Source organism: Bos mutus, chromosome 4 (genome assembly GCF_027580195.1).
Source record: "Bos mutus isolate GX-2022 chromosome 4, NWIPB_WYAK_1.1, whole genome shotgun sequence".
Lineage (NCBI taxonomy): Eukaryota > Metazoa > Chordata > Mammalia > Artiodactyla > Bovidae > Bos > Bos mutus.
This window is the reverse complement of record NC_091620.1, coordinates 89,555,338-89,565,701: the sequence shown is the minus strand read 5'-3', so window position 1 is coordinate 89,565,701 and position 10,364 is coordinate 89,555,338. Positions and strand designations below refer to the sequence as shown.

The following is a 10,364-nucleotide window of genomic DNA, read 5'->3' as shown; positions in this document are numbered from 1 at the left end:
CACTCCAGTATTCTTCCCTGGAGAATTCCATGAACAGAGGAGACTGGGGGGCTACAGTTCATGGAGTAGCAAAGAGTCAGACATGACTGAGCGACTAACATACTTGCTCATTTTGAGGAAAGTCACCTGCCATGTTGTGGACTGACTTACGGAGAGGCCCATGTGACAAGAAAGTGTTATCTCCACCCAACAGCCACATGAACCATAAGTGAGCTTGGGAGCTGCCAATCCTACTCCTAGAGAACCCTGAGACGACTGCAGCCCCAGGGGACATTGGATTATAATCTTGTGAGAGACTCTGAACCAGAGATCCCACACTAAGCTGCATCTAGACCCCTGAAACGAAGATAATAAATTTCTATTTTTATAAGCTGCTATATTTGGATGAAATTTATTGTACAGTCCCATGTAACTAGAATAATACCTAAAGTAACAGACTATAAAATAAGTATGAATCACTTCAGAAGACAGGTAGATGGATAAATGGAAGAATATACAGGAAACAATTCATTTAATATTTATTGAATGAGGAATCTAAGGATGGGTATTCATTAACATTCCTTCAGGTTTATTTTGGATTAAAATAAAACCAAAAACTGATTTTATATTATCCAGGTCCTCTTGCTTTTCTTCCCTTGTTTATTTCGACTGAAGAAGTGTGTCAGCACAGTGAACTTCTACATAAATATTTTCTGAGTTTTTATGCAAAATGAAGAATTGCTAAACACAGAAGATACACCCAACAATAAAGATGCTGCCGCTTATTCACATTTTACATCACTTATGATCTTCTCCCACACAGTCATGCCTATTTCCATGGAATGATGACAATATCTATCAGGAAAGCTTCTATGAACTCAAAGTGCCTGGGACCGATGATACAGAGGGGACAGCAGGGCATCTGTTTAGAGAAATAGGATGAAGCATCTTTTCCATGAGTGGTAATCATGGAAAGTCCTGTTGATTGAAAGATTTCTCACATGTTCCCTTAAACTATTAAGCTCTTGAGTCACAAAGGCATTCCACCTAACTTCCTTTTCTGAGACTTCTTTCTTATTCCATTAAAGAAAAAAAAAATGAATGAATCTGCCGGATATTATATTCCAGTGTTTTTTTTTTATGTATCAGTTATTTTATTAGGTTTATGTAAGAAATTTAGAACACCAATTTGTGAGAATAAACTCCATTTGGGAGACAAAATGCAGAGCAGAGATAGCCCTGGAGCTGAGAAACACCTTTGGTTTTTGGCAGAATTTTCGAGTCCACGGCCTTCTGATTAGCCTGGAGCTGCTCGGTAAACTCTTATTTCTCCTTCTCTGTGGGGATCTTGTCTTCCTGGTGCCTGAGCTTAAGAAGTTTCTTCTTCTTTGAAGTAAGCATGAGTGAGATGCTTTGGGCTTTTCACACCACTGATGAAGGTGGTGATGACAAATTTCTGGTGTGTTCTTTGCAGAGAAACTAGATTGAAGATCAGAGGTCCAGTCACAAGCAGCAGGTCACTATCCAGTTTCTTCAGGAAAATCACTCTCATTGCTGTAAGGATGGTCAAAATGGTCACAAGAGTGATGCTAACTCAGAATTTTCTCTCATGCTGACTGAAGAGATTTTTGTTAGCTGTGGCCCAATAGCTTTCCAGGAACATCTTCAGGAGGATAATGTTTAGGTGTTTTGTGAAGTTTAATTACTCAAGTTCCATCATTCTTGTTATTACCAACTGGGAAGAGTACCTATGACTTTTATATATAGCTTAAGAAAGAGAGTGAGAATTTACATAATTTAAATAACATGCCTAACTCTACCATGACATTGTATGGCATAAAACTTTGAAGAATTTCTGTGCTGTGCTATGCTTAGTCACTCAGTTGAATCCTGTGAAACTCGACACCTCTGAATACTAACCACTCTTTTAGATGATCCAGGGGTGGCTGCAGGATATGAAATTTTCTATTAAAAACAACTTCAGTGAAACAAGGTAAGTCAACAGTAAAGGTGAGTGTAAAGTTTTGAGAGTTGATTCATTAATGTGCTGTGCTTAGTTGCTCAGTCATGTCCAACTCTTTTCGACCCCATAGACTGCAGCCCACCAGGCTCCTTCATCCCCGGAGATTCTCCAGGCAAGAATACTGGAGTGTGTCACCATGCCCTTTTCCAGGGGATCTTCCCAACCCAGGGATAGAACCCATGTCTCCTGCCTTACAGTCAGATTCTTTACTGTCTGAGTCACCAGGGCTCAGATCACAAGTCATCAAAGAACTTCTAGTTTGAGTTTGGAAAAAAAAAAAAGATACATGGGACAGAAAGAAGGAAAAACAACAATAGAACTCGCTTCCCCCCAAAGCAGAGATGCCTGCTGAAAATTGCTAACCATTATTCTCAATCTCACCAACTAATATTACTTTATTTCACAGTTTACACAGTGTATTTTGGATCGCACAAAATAAGCCTGTACATTAACAGGGAAGTTGGCAAACATTTTGTTCTTATGATGATAATGTTAAATCAGACAGGTTAAGTTTGTTGGCCAAGGTCAAATAACCAGTAAATGGCAGACTAAGACTCGCACCAATACTTCCTAACAGTTAAAATTACACTGAGATGATAAGAACTGAGTAATAGTTGAATGACTTGCCACAAGAGGGAATCCTTTTAATTTAGTGCCACTTTTATGAAATAATTGTAGCACAGGGGGAATAAAAAGCAAGGCAGAATGAGACAAACTTTCTAGAGACAGAATCCATTTCAAAAGAAAGATAAAAAGATTTCAGCAGCTACTTGTACAGTACTAGTCAAAACAAAAGCACTTTTCCAACATCTCTCACTCTCATTCCTCTGCAAAGTACTGGTATGAGGTGACAGAGAAACTTGAACAAAAAGTCTTCAATAGGGATTGGTTCAATGAATGAGGGATTAAAAACCTCAAAAGAAAGAGGAAATGACTAATAATTAAAGAATTTCAATGATTTATTGGGAATCATTCCTCTAATCAGAGTAGCAAATGAATTGTCCAATGTATGGGTAGATAAAGGGTAATTTTAGGTTGCTAAATAGTCCAGGACTGCAAATAGCCAAGTTAACCCATTTCCTTGAACTCATTCATTTATTCATTACATTTCTAGCTAACTGAATAATTATCATCCGGAGAGCTTATAAAAATAAATATTCCAGGCTTCCCTGGTGGCTCAGTGGTAAAGAATCCACCTGTCAATGTAGGAGACAGGGGTTTGACCCCTGATCGGGAAGATCCCACATGCCAAGGAGCAACTAAGCCTGTGGGTCACAACTATTGAGCCTGTGCTCTAGAGCCTGGGAGTCGCAACTACTGAGTTCATTTGCTGCAACTATTGAAGCATGTGTGCCCCAGAGCCCATGCTTTGCAACAAAAGAAGAAGCCACCATAATGAGAAGCCCCAGATGCTGTTACAACCTAGAGGGCTGGGATGGGGTGGGAGGTGGGAGGGAGGCACAAGAAGAAGGGGACATATGTATATCTATGGCTGATCCAAGTTGATTTTTGGCAGAAACCAACACAATATTTTAACTATCCTTCAATTAAAAATAAATAAAGAAAAAAGTGGAGTGAGATCCAATAATCCACATTTTTAAGTTAGCACTTGAGATGATTGTGATGTGCTGCTATATTTGGCAACCACTTGACTCCACAGTACAATACTTGTACAGAAGTTACAGGACATTTCCAAATAATTTATTTTTGATAAAGCATTATTCAATTACTGTGACATTTCTGGGAGTTGTGGGAGTTAGAGGAACACTAAGTATCTGTCCATCTTGTGTTCCACATCCACTTCCCCATGCAGACATAACTAAATACAGTTACCCCTGTGTCTGAATTCTCTATTCATTTCCACATCCTATCTATCCTGGACACTCTCTGTTTCCATAGAAAGCCCATCAACATTGTGGCCTTACAGCTTCTGGATCTCCTCAGTATCAACAACTTCCATCATTATTCCACTGCTCTATAGACATTTGTGCTGCCTGGAATGGAAATAAACAACCCCAAAATTTCTTTCAGCAGCTCAGTGTGAACCCCACCCTTCACAACCCTTTGAGCCTAGGGACTTTAGCCTCCAGCACTAAAGGAGTCTGTAGTCAACCTTCATGCAAAGGCTCCAAGGTCCCTAATAACATAATGTCCAGGTTTGTACTCTGTTCTAATCTGTACTAGACTCAATGGAAAATGGCTTTCACAGCTAGAAGCACCACACTGATATGCAAATATCTATTGGGAGCAACACTGTAAACTATTATTAATGAGGCTAGCATTTTAGGATGGAAGAAACATTATTAGAAATCCATTATTCTGAGTCCTGGCTCTCTCAGGATTCTGATTCAGTAATTCTAGAATAGGATCCAGGAATCTACATTTTTATATTGGCTTGGCCAAAAAGTTTGTTCAGGTTTTTTTCTGAACAACGTTACGGAAAAACCCAAAGGAACTTTTCTGCCAATCCAATACATTGTATACTGATCACATTCAAAGAAATCTTAACCTGAAGATTTAAATGCTGATAATCTAGAGTAGATACTACAGATAAAAGAAATACCTGATGGTTTGACAAATAAACAGGAGAAAGTTTGACAGATATCCTTTGAATAATAGGTTTTGAAAGAAGTACCTAACTAGAGAGACTACAGGGAATAAAGTGAAGGACTTGAAAGAAGGCAGCTCACAATAGAAAAGAAGAGAAGGGGAATAAAGCAAACCTTAGTCTTCATCTAACAAGGCTCCTCACCACTGACTTTGCTTTTGGGTGGGAGTGCATGGAGATGGACTTTTGGAAAACAGTCTCTCCCAACTACAGATTAGTCTCTTTCCTACACAGAGATGGACCAGGAGAGAAGGAAAGATGTCATAATATTCTCATGGAATGATACAAAGAACTCTGGCCAATATGCGAAGAACTAAGAGATAAAGCAGAACTCAAACAAGATTTTCAATACAAAAGACCAAAGCTAGAAACTTCCACGTGTGTCCTTGCTATCTCTAGGTACTGAGAGAATTACGAACGCTTTCTCTGCCCCACTGTTATTATTCACAATAATTCCCAGAAGTACTCTCATGTACCAAAGGGATCATATTCAGAAGTAGAAAATGATTCAGTAATTTCATTTTAAGTCTTTTCCAAAAGTCTATTCAATTCCTGGACTCTTTGTACTTGCAAAAACTGAATTTGCCTACCAGATAAAATGTTTTTTCTTAGTTCTCTAGAGTATTAGTTACTTCCCAATCAGAAGACAGAAACTACACAGTATTTGAAAGATGGAAAATTTAGTATAAAGAAATAGCAACAGAAGACTGAAGTAATAGGGAATTGATTAAAGGTCAGGGGGTGAGTATGTGGACTCTAAGGGATACTCAAGTGCTACCAAGGGAGAGTACTCAAGGAAAGTACAAACTTGGAGGGAAAGAATCCTTCCCCAAAGCCAGGACTCAGATCTCACTACAGAGGGTACCGTTGAATCCCACTGGCTGTTGGAAAAGTTGGCTGGGTTATTCCAACCCAAAGAGGGTAGCTGAGAAGCTACAAGTTTAGGTTATTACTGACTCACTGGAAAGCCAGTTTGGGTTCTATCTGGACTCATAGAAAGTCACCTGGAAGTAGCAGGGCTGTGAGAAAGGGTTACTGATGATTCACTGGGAAACAAGCTGGCAAATCCATAGCACTTGCTAGCTGCCCCTAGGAGTGCTATCGAACTTACTGCTGGAAACCACCCAAGATGGGGTTGGTGTGGAGGGAGGTTGGGGAGGTGCCACTTGCTGTTTGATGCTAGAACACCACTGAAAAAAGCCAATTCACTCTTCAGGAGTTTGACTAAATGAGTACACCTGGTTCCAAATAGGAAAAGGAGTACGTCAAGGCTGTATATCGTCACCCTGCTTATTTAACTTATATGCAGAGTACATCACAAGAAATGCTGGACTGGAAGAAACACAAGCTGAAATCAGGATTGCCAGGAGAAATATCAATAACCTCAGATATGCAGATGTCACCACCCTTATGGCAGAAAGTGAAGAGGAACTAAAAAGCCTCTTGATGAAGGTAAAAGAGGAGAGTGAAAAAGTTGGCTTAAAACTCAACATTCAGAAAACGAAGATCATGGCATCTTGTCCCATCACTTCATGGGAAATAGATGGGGAAACAGTGGAAACAGTGTCAGACTTTATTTTTTTTGGCTCCAAAATCACTGCAGATGGTGACTGCAGCCATGAAATTAAAAGACGCTTACTCCTTGGAAGGAAAGTTATGACCAACCTAGACAGCATATTCAAAAGCAGAGACATTACTTTGCCAACAAAGGTCCGTCTAGTCAAGGCTATGGTTTTTCCTGTGGTCATGTATGGATGTGAGAGTTGGACTGTGAAGAAAGTTGAGCACCGAAGAATTGATGCTTTTGAACTGTGGTGTTGGAGAAGACTCTTGAGAGTCCCTTGGACTGCAAGGAGATCCAACCAGTCCATTCTGAAGGAGATCAGGCCTGGGATTTCTTTGGAAGGAATGATGCTAAAGCTGAAACTCCAGTACTTTGGCCACCTCATGTGAAGAGTTGACTCATTGGAAAAGACTCTGATGCTGGGAGGGATTGGGGGCAGGAGGAGAAGGGGATGACAGAGGATGAGATGGCTGGATGGCATCACTGACTCGATGGACGTGAGTCTGAGTGAACTCTGGGAGTTGGTGATGGACAGGGAGGCCTGGTGTGCTGTGATTCATGGGGTTGCAAAGAGTCGGACACAACTGAGCGACTGAATTGAACTGAACCTGGAAGAAGGCCACTCTCTCCTCTACTGTCCCCCCAACACTTTGTATTTCAGTGTTCAACCAGGCCCACTTTTATCACAGAGTAGAAGGAAAAAAAGGGCGAATTTGGAGCTGAGGGGCAATAAACATAACTGGCCTATGTGCCTATTAACTAAATAAAAATTTTTCTTTTCTAAAGGATATTTTTCAAATATATTAATATATTTATGGTGTGTGTATATACATATATATATCCCTGGAGAAGGGAATGGCTATCCATATTCAACATATGGAAAAATATCATTTTCTTGAGAACTAAGTAAAGAAAATGTTATCTGATTCAGTAAAGGACAACTTTTGTACTTTCCTCAGTGTGTTCCAGTTTTTAATCTAGCAAATACTGCACTATCAGAAAACAAGTAGCTCCTATTAGTGACCATCTATGCCTGAGCCCCACCCAAATGTAGAATATCTAGAAGTGGGATCCAGGTATGGGCTTTTTTTTTTTTTTTTAAAGCTTCCAGGTGATTATATGTTGTTTAGAACCAGTACTCATCGGTTTATGCCAGAAATGTAGAAATCAACCCAACACCTTTATTTCCTCATCCACTGCCCTCAGCTAATACATCACTGAAAACCATATGGTTTATTAATCTCTCCACATTATACCCACAATACTGCTGCCTCCTAGTCCAGGTCCCCATCATTCCTTACATGGATTAATGCAACAGTCTCCTTGTGGCCTTCATCCTCTCTTGTCCATCTCCAAGCAATTCTACTAAGAAATGGATTTTGCCTGTAGTGTCCCTGCCACTTCAGACTCTTCCTTTACTTTTTCACCTTGCTTATTCCTATTTATCATATCAAGTTCTAGTTCAAAAAATACTTTTTTTTTCTCTAGAAAACCTCCCCAAATCCTTAGAGATTCATTTAGCCCTGCTCCTTTATTCATTACTATAGTATCTTAAATGATTAACTTATTGCATTATCATAATGAGTCAAATAATAATTTATGTAATTATTTGGTTGATTTTGACTTACTAGACTTGAAGGGTAAAACTGATGAGAATAATAATGATAAACATGGAGAAAGAAAAAAGGTTCCAAGCATCTGGATCTATGCTTTTACATATAAATCATAATGAGAGCTAACAATGAACATTTAGTGTATTTAATTAGCACACTATCTACAATACCCCTTTTAAGTCTCACAACAGTTTTAACAGTGCGTGTATTCACTCATTCATCCAACAATCTGCAAAGTGCTACATGTGCAAAAATTTAGGACCACATTTTTTAAAATGTGCTAAGAGAATGTGGAACACAAGTTGACCAGGACACTTACTTAAAATGCAGATTTGGCTGCTTTATCTTGGAAATACTTCATTAGGCTCAGTGAAGATAGGGCCTGGGTATCCATGTCGTTAATAAGTTCCACAGGTAATTAGTATTCAGCTTAAGTTTAATGAAGCCCTGTTCTAGGAAAAGATTAAAACAAAGATGTTATACCATCCAGATTGAGGGCAGGAGAAGTGGGCGATAGAGGATGAGACAATTGACTCAATGGACATGAATTTGAGCAAAGTCCAGGAGATAATGAAAGACAGAGAAGCCTGATGCGTGCTGAAGTCCATGGGGTCGCAAAGAGTCAGACACGACTTGGCAACTGAACAACAGCAACATGCCGTCTATATAGAGATACTTGGACCCCCTTCCTATACCTACTGATTCCTATACCTACAGTTTCTATTGGGTTGAGCCTAGCAAGTGAATTATTTTAAATTCTACAAATGATTATGAAACTAGACAACTCTGAATACTAACCACTCTTTTAAATGGTCCAGGGGTGGCTGCAGGATATGGAATTTTGTATTAAAAACAACTTCAGTGAAACAAGATAAAGCAATAGTAAAGGTGAGTTAAAATTTTGAGAGTTGATTCATTAATGTGCTGTGCTTAGTTGCTCAGTCATGTCCTACTCTTTGCATCCCCATGGACTGTAGCCCACCAGGCTTCTTTGTCCATGGGGATTATTCAGGCAAGAATACTTGAGTGAGTTGCCATACCCTCTTCCAGAGGATCTTCCCAACCCAGGGATCAAACCCAGGTCTCCTGCATTGCAGGCCAATTCTTTACCATCTGAGCCACTGGGGAAGCCCCAACTGCTTTGTTTTCTCAAAAGCTTGAAAAATACTCCCTAGTCTACCACAGGGAATACCAGTTTTAAACAAGTTATGAATCAGTGAATACTGCAATGCCATCATCACCCTTACATTATGCACAAAGAGATGTGATACTGCCCAAGATAAACATTGTTCAAGAAGATTGATGTGGCCATTGTGGCCAAGGAACATGGGACTCTTTGTAAGAGAGAATGTGGCTAAAACCTTAAGATACTAGATGGTTTCTTGGAACTGTGTCTATTTGCAATGGAAACCTGCCTAGTTACAGATATTTTTGAAGAAAATTTAATCTCCCACAGTCTAGAGTAGAAATACTAAAGAGAAAAGGGGAAGTGAACTTATTTATTTATTCATTTACTAAACAATTTACACAGTGCTATATGCTTTGGCCACCTCATGCAAAGAGCTGACTCATTAGAAAAGACTCTGATGCTGGGAGGGATTGGGGGCAGGAGGAGAAGGGGACAACAGAGGATAAGATGGCTGGATGGCATCACCGACTTGATTGACATGGGTTTGAGTGAACTCTTGGGAGTTGGTGATGGACAGGGAGGCCTGGCGTGCTGCGAGTCATGGAGTCGCAAAGAGTCGGACATGACTGAGCGACTGAACTGAACTGAACTGATATGCACAAAAGAATTAGGGCCACATTTCTCAAAGTGTGGTATGAGATTCTGACACACAAATTCACCAGGATCAAAGAGAAGTTTAAACTAATGAAAATGAACCAAAAAATGTGTTTTCAAAGTGAAGATGAAAATACATGAAAAATAATAAATAAACTTCTGAAATTTATCTGGAGTCTTTTTTGTTTGTTTGTTTGAATTAATAATAATCACAGCTAACATTTAACATTTAGTAAATATACTGAGGACTTTAACATACATAATCTCATCGAAGCTTCATAACAATTCCATGAGATAAATGCTATTATTTTTCATGCATTCATTCATTCAACAAATGTTCAAAATATATAGACCACAACCACTCTGGTCAACATTGTCTAATGAATGGGAATGGAACTATGAAAAATTAGGTAAGTTCCCTGCTGCTGTAAAGACAAATAAAATATTCTTATTCAATAAATGTGCAAACTGAAGGCTCTGGGCACTGAGATTTAAACAGCTTATACAATAGTCTCAAGTTCAGAAGCAATAAGATGTAGAACCACAATCTGAACAACTAACAAGTTAATTGCAGAGCCACTGTGCCTTATATGTACAAGTACCAAAACTAATTTAGGTCTAACTATGTGAAATTGCCATATTTATAGAGGAAAACATAAAATTTTGACTACTGCATATGCATCAATTTATACTCATATATACCTTTTCCGTACTTCTTAGTTCTTTTTTTGATTCTCAATAACTCTTCCTTCAGAGTTGTTTATGGTTGTTGATGACTCACACTGCAAATTGAG

The 10,364-nt window shown here is 39.1% G+C and overlaps 1 pseudogene; it reads right to left on the bottom strand.

The window, feature by feature from the left end:
- Positions 1 to 1,155: 1,155 nt before the first annotated feature.
- LOC102283547 (large ribosomal subunit protein eL6-like) overlaps positions 1,156 to 10,364 on the bottom strand; it is a 73,358-nt pseudogene continuing 64,149 nt past the window's right edge.